At 34.1% G+C, this 12,880-nt stretch overlaps 1 protein-coding gene and 1 non-coding gene across 2 annotated transcripts in view; both read left to right on the forward strand.

The window, feature by feature from the left end:
• Positions 1-12,880, forward strand: part of LOC113497903 (lysine-specific histone demethylase 1A-like) — a 232,819-nt gene that overhangs the window by 159,824 nt on the left and 60,115 nt on the right. The gene's annotated exons all lie outside the window — the stretch shown is intronic.
• Positions 1,724-1,796, forward strand: Trnak-cuu. The gene has a single exon. It is a non-coding gene; the product is annotated as a tRNA-Lys (tRNA).

Consider the following 12,880-nt stretch of genomic DNA (forward strand, 5'->3'; position numbering starts at 1 on the left):
CCGAAGGTATCGTAATAAAGTAAAAGTTTTTAAATTTCAACTACTTGATTGTTGAGTGCAATATCCAAATAGATTCCAGGCAAAGTACATGCAGGGACGATGTGTTTTCTAGAGACTGTATCAGCAGTTGCGTAGGAAAAGTCAATAGACATATTTTTGTCTTAATGTCCACATTTGAAATATCACCATCAAGAATTCACTGGCACCGTTTTGGTACATAACATTTAAAAAACACTTACCTGTGTTTATGTGAGCGTAAACTGCGATTTGATTTAATAACATTAGATCTAATATAGCCTACATACCACGATTACATCTTATCTCATTACCTCCTCTTTAATACCTTTCATACCGATCACAACCAGATTGCTAACTAGCTGTAAATTATGACGCTGTTCTCATAAAACTAATCAACACGCGATTCCTAACAGCTGCTTACCTATTCACAGCAGATCGACACGATAGGAAACTTTACGAACTCGCTGTGCAAAGCATTTACAACCTTAACATTCAATAGGATATCACCTTACGGAATAATAGTTAAAACCAGTTGAAAACGATTGCGATACCTCGGTATCTGACTAAATTGGTTCGGAACCTCCTTATGGGAAATGAGTAAGCGATATATTTGCATTTTAGTGCACATATTTTATATTGCGTTTCTCTATGGAAGATTGTCCTTAGAAGTGCGCGCATTACGGTCTCATAAATCGGGCAGGAGACAGCTCCAAATGAGACGTCTCGGTTGTGTGTGATGCCGACAAACATACCTCCGAGACTCGGACATGGCTTAGTGCTACGTCTATCCCGAGGGACATTTTTAACTAAGACTTGTGTCAATTTAACGATGTCTCGTTATTATATTTATAAGTTATTTTTATGAGTGTGTGAGCCTGTTGGTAAAATATAATGGTTTTTAAATAATCTGAGTAGTAATGGGTTATCACTGTCATTGGCACTTAAGGTGCTACACTATTAAAGTCTGAAAAATTATGTTTATGTCAACAGAGCAAGTGTAAGCGTGTCAATCGTAGCTAAATCCAAGTTATGATGTCCATATTTCTTTAATCTGGGCATAGTTAAAGAGAACTGACATCCTTTTAAATATGATGAACGCTATTCAATTTAAGGAGAGCTTAATTTAGCCTTAGGTTAGTTAGATACAGCTTTCCTATCTTATAGTAAGTACATATAGAATTCCATTGAAGAAAAAATCTATCCAAAAATGTATATAACTTTAATACTAAATTCAAATAATATTTTCATAATTGCCGTTGTCTTCACAATGAAATCTACTTATCAAAAGATAGAAGTTTACAATATCACAATTTTCCGAATTCCATTGAAGTGTAGCCGCGGGCGGTCGCCAAGTTCTTACATAAAATAACAGTCTCTATAGGACGCCGATACGAACTAACGAGTAAATTACACGGCTCGGAAGTGTTTGCGGACCGCCCATCGCCCCGTCTGGCCCGATTTGAAATTCTGCACTAAAGAAATAGAGTAACTATTTTCGTAGTCGAACATACAAACTTTGTACAAAGCCCGTATTTATGTTCGATTTATCACAAGTTGTAATAAAAACAAAACGTATCTTGTATCAATATTTTTCTCATTAACACAAGATCGTGACGCACTATTTCTAATTATAGATTGTTATTTGACGTCACCTCACTAACTAACGTTGCGATAAGAAATACGTAATTTCGACTAAGTGATACAAGCCCGGCTAGCTCAGTCGGTAGAGCATGAGACTCTTAATCTCAGGGTCGTGGGTTCGAGCCCCACGTTGGGCGCAACTTTTTGAATTTTATTTCGACTTACAAAAGCGTTTTATAATTTTTTTTTTACTTTTATTCATAATTTACAACAGATGTATATATTTTTCTATTAGTATACAATCAAGTTATGCAATCGGTCAGAGGCGTAGTACCGTTAAAGGGTCAACGGATGGACAGACAACGCTTTATAAATGTTTCCCACGTTTCGTAGTCACATGTACACACTCGATGTTGACTGTGGTGACGTCTAATATCATTAGATTTATTTTGACTGGTAACTTTTCTCCACTTATTAGCTGTCAATATACAAATCCGTAATACATTTATTAATAGGTTACATACTCTTAGCCGATGTAAGTGTATTTATAAGCGTATGAAGAATTCTCGTATAGATTTTTCAATTTGACTTATTACGAAACGTTTCACACTAGGTAATCGAAGAAACGTGCGTTTCTATTTAGGAAAAGTTAAACATGTATCTTTCTCACGAGCTATTAAGTATGGTAGTACATTTAATATACCCATTGTGTCATGCATGTCATCAGCTCAACACGGTCTGTCTCTTAGACCCCTGACTCCTTCAGCTCTATACAATTTATTTGATCGTGAAAGGTTAGCCTACTTATTCCTCGATACTACATTTCTAACTTTTCCGCCTTTTGTTTTGGTTTCGTCATTCTTTACTTCGACGTTCTTTTAGTTTGTTCAAAGCAGCGTTTAACGAAGTTTACTTAAGAATTGTGTTCGAAATTTAAAAGTAAACAATAATTTTCTTTAAATATCTCATTCAATTAAACCTCTTTATGTTTACATGTGTCTGAATGGTTGGTTTCCATTGCTATAAACATCAAAATGATTTGCATTTAGAATAGGCTTTATTTACTGCTTCACTAAAAACAAGTGCTTAAGCTTAACTGTAACAGCGTTTTTAGATTATGAAGAAAGATAAAAATATATACGAGTCTTATTTTTGGCCTTAATAGTTCTGAGAAACGCTTGACTTAATTATGTAGTGAGTACTTATGTTAACAGTTTTACTGACATTTCTCTTACGTGAAGTTTATAACGGACAAAAATATATTTAGACCACGTTAATGACTGCTTACTTTCACTCAATAAATTTCATTTCGAAATCACCTGCTAAAGTTTTAACGAACTTATCTTAAACTGTGAGTAAATTTTGGTATTTAAAGGAATATTTAAATTTAAATTACATACAAATTAACATAATCTTCATTGTAATACCCGTTGAATTCCTTCACACTTTGCAAAAATACTTAACATAAACAAGTTTTATTGTTTAAATGCAAATGTCTTTTAATACCTTTCAAGTCGTTATCAAGTTAATCTCTCAAAGAAGCTATAGTCTTGATCTGAACTTGAACTATGTATTTGTATGCAAAGTTTATTTAAAACCATTCAACCTTATAAGCACTCTTTTATAACAAATTTACACTATAACGGTGAGATGTTAATGCTTTAACTACAGTACAAATGTACAAAGAAGTCTATCTTTACTGTAAATTACTCTTTTGTCCATGTGTGAATAGTCCTCATGCCATTTTCAGGATAAAACGAGCCCTAAACTGGCGTGTGATTAAAACTTTATACACTATAAATTTAGTTAAGTAATAGTGACGAATGCTAATAAAATCCTTATTTGTGTTATGGTTGCCAACGATCCTCCCGAGGCTGGAGATTAGGATGCTTGGGATATCAAAGTTTATTCATTTTAATAAATTAGTGTAACATTTATTTGACATAGAGTATATTACAAAATTTTACGTGCAGAGTAAATACAGTTAAAACTGTCTAGTGTTCGTGGGACTTGTGGGAATAGACTTGAGGGTTCCATGCCTACTAATAGGCTAAAGAAAAGCTTATCTTTAAAAGAAAAAATGGCTAATCACCTAATTTATGAGCGTACAAAGATCGTAACCTTAACTTAACCGGCTTAACCGTAATTTTATTTTTAGCAAGAGAATACATGATGTATGGAAATGTTAACTGTCTTGCTATCATGGTTCATGATATACACGGTGACGGTCAAACAGGTTACCAAACGGATAGACAGCGGAGCTGATTAGGGTTCCGTTTTTACCCTGTGGGTACGGAACCTGAAAAATAAGTTACTAAAACACGACTATATTAACGTACTTTCTCGAAGTTTGAATATGATTTGGCGTTTCCATTTTAGTATATTTCATTTACTAGGAAAAGTATGAGAACTGAGATTTCACGCAAAATTATTTTACATGTAGAAAATTACACAAAGCTTTGTTTCATGGTAAGCTACATTCTCAGTTAAATGTTCGGTCGTTGGCTGTCGCAGTAGGTAGCACAAACATTCCCAGGTCACCCACGCGTTGTATTGTATTGTGTATTATAATGTACCCTATTTGTGTCAACTTATTGTCTTTGAATGTCAATATATCATTGTTAAGGATGTTGGACTATTGTGCTGTTGTCCCAGGATACGCACTAGGTATGTCTTCGGAGATAAATATATTGAGAATATGAATAATTCTATTTGGGCTTGAGTAACGACCCGATTTCCAGTTAAATAAATCTTGTCATGGTGGCGCCTTATTGTTTGAACAGAACGTTATCGTACCGATATCTATTACTGTACTTACTGCCTACTGCTGTAATATGCAATATAAAAGTATTTTATGAAACTGTTTTTGTAGCAGGTTCTTATTAAAGGCCATCGCCTGCTCAAGATTTAGGACACGATTGTATCTTAATATAAGGTGGGCTGTACAAACCATTTACCTTTTAAAACATTGTTGCATTTTTTTTATATAAAATAAATGAAACATATAAATATTAATTTATAGGTATGTGGTCACGTCCGCGTAATTATCTGTATTTATTTCTATGTGTAAACGCTTCACGGGTTGAACATAATTTATTACGATAGATAATCAGTTAAGTAAGGTTGAGTGGATGTAAATGTTTAGCACCGCCGTAGGTCAGAGTGCTGGTTTCTACATAAAATTACATTTCAATCTCAACAACGATGATTGCTTGGAACCGTTACGTTAAAAGGCAGTAGTTCGCAGAATCGTTTGCACTAAACTACACCAACAGTTTAAAATGTACCTAGAATTACAGGTTGTTTTACAATCAAACAATTTTTGGAATCGGTTTTAGTTCCATGATTCACTTGAAAAAAAAAACTATTACATTTTATTCGTATATTTGCCCTGAAATATTGCTTTCTTTAACGTATTTGTCATTAAGAAATTGCGTACATTTATATTTCAAGAAGGAGATCTCATTGTATGTGTATTATGTTTGAATGATTTTTGTCTTAGGTTATTCATTATCGCCATCAACTCCAAATTTTAAACTATTTATAGACGAATAGATGGATTCATTAAAATATATATCAATTCTGACAAATGTAATATTTATAATAAGACATGCCAAATATGTATCAAAGCTGTATCTTCATTTAAATATAAATAAGAACGACGACGAGAGGAAAAAGGTAAAAGAACAAATTCTCCGACAACGTAAAAACATCAAGCGGTTCAATCACTCTACACAAGTGAAGTGAGCGACTCATAACAAGCTAAAGATTGAAATGAGATGATAAGGGGAGAATCAGAAATCTTGCCGAAAATACGCACCTACCTATTATGAGGCGGCGGTAATTTTACAAGGGATTCCTTGGTTCGATATGGGGCCAATCATTAACCAAGAGCCAAGTATGCTCTCGGTACATCGCCGCGGCTTTTTGCGAGATCTACGAAAGATATCCGTGAGCTTAAATATGCGGAGCTCTGTAAGCGGATCAATGTGCGCACAAGCATTTTGAAATCCAATCCCCTAGCACTTTGATTGAATCTGTTGTCTTATTATAAAATTCTTAAAATTTTGTCCCGTCTTTATATATCACTTTGAAATTTTTGAAAAAGAGGACCTTATAAATATGGTAGTAAGCCTTTCGAAAAACGTAAACAGTGATGTTAAGAAGACGGATATACGAGACATTTATCGAGTTAAAAGTAAAAAACAGGGCACTAACAACACCCCCATAATTGTAGAACTTTCTTCTACACTACTCAAGACCGAGGTCCTAAAAATGTGCAAAACCTTCAACATCAGAAATAAAATGAAGCTCTGTGCTAAACACCTTGGATTCAAAAGTAATGAAGAAACTCCGATTTTCGTCTCAGAACAGCTTACTGCAAAAGGCTCCCGGCTACACTTCCTCGCACGAGATCTCGCAAAATCTAAGGATTATAAATACTGCTGGACCGCTTATGGCAAAGTTTATGTAAAGAAGAATGACGGCTCGCCTACATACATTATAGGAAACGAGTCTCAAATACAAAGTTTAATGCAAGAAGCATGACTGCTGCTAAACTGCTTGTACTGTATGTTATTTTATATTTTTACTTTATTTTGCTTATACAAACTAGTCCAAAATGTTGTTAAAGTTAGTTATATTGGTTCACATTCACTCTTAAAATTCACACATTCTCAGATCAAATACTTTCTATTTCTACACAAGCCACACACCAAAATACACCAACACATACAAAAACTCACACTCAAACAATTATACATTTTACAAACTCATTTAAACACATTTGTTCTCGATATATGCATTTTGTGCAGTAATTTTAGTTTTATATATAAACTTACACACATAAACACACCTAGGTATATTAAAATTGAAAAATATACAAGCAACAATATTTCATGCTCACTTAACACCTATTCCTATTATCATATAAAACAATCTTTACAAAGTCCTTGTCTCAATAATGTCTCATTTTGCTTTTGCGCGGCGTTTTATCGAAACTTCTTTATTTTACACATAACAGTTTACCAAAGGTATTATAATTGTGAATTATTGTTTAAAAACGAATTATATATAAAAAGGCACGTAAATGAACGACATAATTTATCGAAATTTAGTCTCTTAGCTTACATAGATAATGGATAACACACACTCAGTAACACAAGAATTAGATGACATTGTTATCGCGCGTTCAAAAGAATATCAAATGGATAATATTTCCAATCAATTTCTAGTACACAACTCAGATTTTACGATAATCGCTCAAAATATAAGAAGCATATACAGTAATATGGACGACTTACTCATTACACTATCTCAATTTAGATTCAGTATAGATCTTATAATTTTAAATGAATGTAGAATAGACATAAATAAACCTATTCCCATAATTGAAAACTATTGTAGTTTTACCACTAGTAACCATATAAATCATTGCGATGGTGTAGCAGTCTACATGAAATGCGAACATAAATTTAGTGTAAAAGAGGTAATTCTTACGCATGCGTCCTGCCTCCAAATAATAATGCCTAATCTAGTCGTACTCGCTATATATCGATCTCCGTCGAATAATAATGCGGATAATTTTATAGTTTCTTTAAACAATCACCTAGAAACACTGAAAGCATATCAAAATATAGTAATAGCGGGCGACATCAATATCAATATTATTTACAAGCAAAACGAACAAACTTATGATCGTACTAACAGGTTAAGCTACCTTAACATGTTGGCAATGCATGGCCTGCTACCAGGACATGCCTTGCCAACTAGGGGACAAAACTGTCTAGATCACTTTATCCTGAAACTAAACAAGATAAGAAAAGCAGCTTCTATTGCAGTGTTAAATACCACAATTACAGATCATCTTATGATTTTACTAAAGCTCTCTAATATAACGAGTACTTACAAATGTTTAAAAAGTAAAACGAATGTGGATTTTAACAAAGCAGTAGCTACCCTAAAACTAAGCACTATTCACAAACTAAATTTGCTTAATGATCCTGTTGAACTATCTGCATTATTAATAAATGAACTTCAAAGCTGCCTTCAGCAGAACACTATCACTACCTTAATTCCAAGAAACAACAGAATTATCAAACCATGGATAACGTTGGGAATTTTACGTTGTATTCAAAACAGGAATAATATGCAAAGAAAGTTACGACTTGATCCTGAAAATGAAATTCTTAAAATAACTTACCGTAGGTATCGTAACTATTGCAACAATCTGGTTAAAAAACTTAGAAGAAAATATGATAAAGATCAACTCACAAAGGCAAATAAAAATTCTAAACAAATTTGGAGCGTAATTGATAATATTACCCATCGCAAACCAAAAAAAACACATAATTTAGAACTATTTGAAATAAAATCAACACCTAATGATTCCGTTAATCATATCAACAATTATTTTTCTAACATTGGTAAAACCCTTGCTGAAGAAATAACCACCATAAACAACACAGAATTTGATAGAATCATAAGCCCACAAACCTCTACTTTTGTACTTCTTAATACTAGTCCCGAAGAAGTTCATGACGTGCTTATGAGTCTTAAATCTGATAGCGCGCCAGGCTGGGATAACATACCTACAAAATTCCTTAAAATTGCTCATGAGATAGTCGTACCGTTAATAACACGGCTCACTAATTTATGTTTCGAAAAAGGCATATTCCCACCAACTTTAAAGCAAGCAATCATTACTCCTGTTCATAAGGGTGGTGATAGACACGATGTCAATAACTACAGGCCTATCTCTGTCTTACCTGCAATAGCTAAAATAGTCGAGAAACTTTTAAACTACCAAATAATAAAGTATACTAACAAATTTAACATTATTTCAAAAGCTCAATTCGGTTTCAGACAAAAAATTTCAACAGAGGACGCTGTTACAACATTAAGTAGTCACATTACTAAATTTGTAGATTCTGGAAAGAAGTGCCTAGCCGTCTTCCTAGATTTAAAAAAAGCTTTCGATACTGTTTCTGTACCCATACTCATAAATCGTCTGGAAGGCATAGGTATAAGGGGGGCCCCGTTAGCATTATTAACAGACTATCTCAGTGATCGCAGACAAAAAGTAAGAGTGGGAAATTACGTTAGTGAGGAGTCAAAAGTGACGTATGGCGTTCCCCAGGGCAGCGTATTGGGCCCGACGCTATTTTTAATTTATATTAATTTGCTGTGTAATATGACTCTAGAAAATGGGCGTATATTCTCTTACGCAGATGATACAGCCGTCGTGTTCTCGGGCGATACATGGGATGACGTGCATCAATATGCTGAAAATGGTCTCCTTAAAATTGCTTACTGGTTAAACACTCATCTTCTAACACTTAATGTTTCTAAAACGAAATACATAGCGTTCACAAATTATAGGAATACTCAACCCCATAGTCAATATAGTCTTAAAATCCACTATTGTCACAGTACATCTAATAAAAACTGCACTTGTAATGAAATTGAAAAAGTATCCCATATTAAATACCTAGGTATAATAGTTGACCAGCGTCTTTCCTGGCATACTCATATAGATTTGGTGATGACCCGTACTAGGAAGCTAATCTGGATATTTAAACATTTAAGACACATAATGAATAAAAAGCTCCTAAACCAAATTTATGTTTCTCTTGCTCAATCAATAATAATTTATTGCATACCAGTGTGGGGCGGTGCAACAAAGACAAAGTTTCTTGAGCTAGAGAGAGCACAGAGATCTTTAATTAAGGTTATGTACTGCAAACCATATCGGTTCCCTACTGACGATTTGTACTCTATTAGTGATTTGCTAACAGTCAGAAAGCTGTATATTCTATATGCTATTTTAAAACTGCACAAAACCCTCCCGTATGACCCTACAGTTCAAAATAAAAGAAGTAAAAACGTCATAGCACCAGTAGTATTCGTTAAAACAACATATGCAAAAAGACAATTTCTCTCAAAATCGACAGCCCTGTATAATAAAATAAATAAGTTAATAAATATCTATCCTCTTTCTATAAGGGATTGCAAAAAGGCTATTGTTCAATGGCTAAAACCAAAGTCGTATGAGGATATAGAACTATTTTTCCATTAAAATGAGTAAAAGCGACTAACATACATACCCACATACACATTCACCACACACACGCACACACACACCAAACACACTACACACACACGTACACACACACCTAAAACATGCATACACAGTACACATACGAACACACTATACTAGAACTACAAAAAAATTTTGATGATTACTCTCGTTTTTAAGTTTTACTGTGTTTCGTATATTTTAGAAGTTTTATTGTGTTTTTACTATCTCTAGAAGTTATTTTTAAGTTTTTGTTTTCATTTAATTTTATCCTACATCTAAGCTTACTTTTAATTTTTGATTGTATTTACAAATATTATTCTTTGTACACAACTTTTACCAAGTTTCCTTATAGTTTGAAGAGCGGGGCCTCCTAACACAGGTATATGTTTACTTAAAAGGAGGTCTCTATGTAAGACTGAATGTAAAAGGTTATGTTAAAGAATAAACAATTTTTGATTTTGATTTTGATTTGATTGAAATCTTTTCAAAGTTTGCCAAATTGAATGTTGTTATCCTCATGTGTTTTATATTCACGAGTCTTCAGTAAAATCGTACTTTATTGTTCCGTGCGTCTCGCGTCGGGGCGGCTCGTTAACGCGACCTTTCGGATATTTATTGTATCCTCTTCAGAAAATACAATTTCCAACTTGAATACCAATAAATTTTAAGCTCTGCACACTCATGTATTTAAACATCTGTGATAATTAGATCTTATATTGTTTTTACTCTGAGTATGCGCAATTCGTCACAGTGTCTTTTTGTCCTCTTGTTATCTGGTATTAAAATTTGCATTTCGCTGTAGAGAACTGAAAACATAAAACTATTTTAACCTGTCAACGTTCATTTGCCCCTTAATGCGATCGTACTAAAGTTCTCGCGCATAATTCACTCGTGAGACAAGTATAAACAGAAAGACTCGCGATTGTTATGAATCCAATTGTGCAAGATAAAGTGCAAGCTAAGGCGTAAATAAAATTTTCAACTGACGACGAAATGGCATTTAATTGGACTTTCACCTCAAAAACATGATTGCGCTATATCATATAGAACTTGTAAAATCACTATGAATTTTATAACGCCATGAATTTCCTGATGAAATCTGTTCCGCACATCATGTGCACTGAAAAAGCAGTGTACACGATTTATGGTGTCCATACTCCAGAAAAAAATCGCAGCTGCTAGCGATAAATCGCTCACTTGCAAGTTAGGAAAAAAGTAGTAGAGCTCGCTCGGCGCTCAACAAATAGGCATGCAAGAGATTCGTGTCTGCTAGTCGATCATTTTGTACCGTTGCCTTACATATTGTTTCGTCCATAAGCGTTGAGTACGAGATGTGTAAACGTAGAATTGAATTTGCATCGTCACTTTAGTACTTCTATCATAAGGTAACCACAATAAATTTATATTATGTTTTATGAAATTGTCCATCGTGCGTGGCGTACTCGACATCAAGCTTCGTTAGTGTTAAGTGAGTGACTACGGTCTGCTCGTGAATGTTCCATACATGATTAAAGTTAAGGAGTTTTGCTTTACAAAGAGGAAAAGGGCTAGATATTGATTTTTATAATATAAATCTTTCAAGTTGAATTTATTACATAGCTTACTAGTAAATTCGTTAAATAGCCAACCATTTCCTATTCATCGACGAAAATGTAGCATTAAATTCTTCGTACATTTACCACTGGAAATAGGTATGCTAGAGCTCCGTTGGGACATTCCGGCCGTTTGCCCGATTGTCGGCGCGAGGAAATGTCAAATAGAACATTTGAAAGAAAAATCTGTCTCCAACCAAGTAAAAGTGGGTCACTGTGAGAATCAACACGGCCATTGCACGTACTTGTAGAAAAGGTCCATCGTCAACGGAGCTGTGAGTCAGATTTGTGTTACGATAAATTTCTTTATAATAACATACATAACGCCAACAATTTTCGAAGAGGCAATTTTGTATCTACAAGTATCTCTCATGAACTATTGTGAACACACATAACTTAGGCTTAAGAACTCTACAAGTTACTACTTTTATTACACGAGTGGGTCTTGCAAACGCATGGGTACTTTTACTTGAATAGGATTACTGGTACTGATGTTGCTCCCTCAATATCGATATTACCTATAGGTTCGCCGCGAATAGGGGCATCGCGTGTGGTGAGCGGGTGAGCCGCTAACACTTGATGTACGATCGTCTTAATCACCACCTCGTTTGTATGAGATTTATATCGCACCTGTTGCACCAATTATTTACATTCGGAAGTCATTTTGTTCGGATTTGGCTTGTATCTTTTATGACTTGTGGTTTATGTACCTTGATAAGTTTATAGTGTTTGTATATAATATATTTTAAGGGTTGAGAAGGGTTAATAATATGGTATGGTCGAGGTACAGTTCTTCTTAAATGTTCTGTTTGTAGTGTATCATAACATGATCTGCTAGACGAACACGATGTTGGCATTATGAGGCTAAAATTGCTTTCTTGACATTTACAAGATGCACAAATTACCTAGAAGCCTCATGAATATGTCATCAATAGCGGATTATACACATACATATTTCGAATAAGACTTGTTGAAAGAAAATGTAAATTGACCATGTCATATCATATTATGTGATAAAAAATAGCACCTACAAATATTATTTTTCTCGACCATCCATAAATTACAGACATCTCTAGATGATTTAATACCGGTTTAACCACTTCGTGTTTACACTACTTTTGCGATGCTTAAATAATAAATAGCGTGGATATTTTTTAAGTCGAGCGTAAAGCTCGAAACCCGCTATTAAGGAGAGTATCAAGTTGCCAATGACGATAATTTGATAATTGAGAGTGTCATAGTCCCCTGCGCCGAGATGCCCGGCACCTGCTTTAATGGAACATTTTATTTTACAAAAGTAAGGCTTGCTGTTGCTCGAGTAATTTTTGTAATTTTTCAAAGCTTTATCTTGGATATAAAGGGATTCAGTGCTCATTTCTTTGTGTCTTATTCGATGTCTATCGCGATCTCGTTCTCAACAGGCATTTATTTATACATACTTGAATTAAAACCTGATATTACTAGAATATGGTGTTTTCTACAATATATGTTAGCCGATTATAATGCTTTTGTTTATTTATGTTATCCTTAACATTTTTTCAATAATTCACGACTTGATGTGAAGTTGTAGCGTGTAATCATTCGTTGTTTTTAAGATCTTTTTTTTTTA

Source organism: Trichoplusia ni, chromosome 10 (genome assembly GCF_003590095.1).
Source record: "Trichoplusia ni isolate ovarian cell line Hi5 chromosome 10, tn1, whole genome shotgun sequence".
Taxonomy (NCBI): Eukaryota; Metazoa; Arthropoda; class Insecta; order Lepidoptera; family Noctuidae; genus Trichoplusia; species Trichoplusia ni.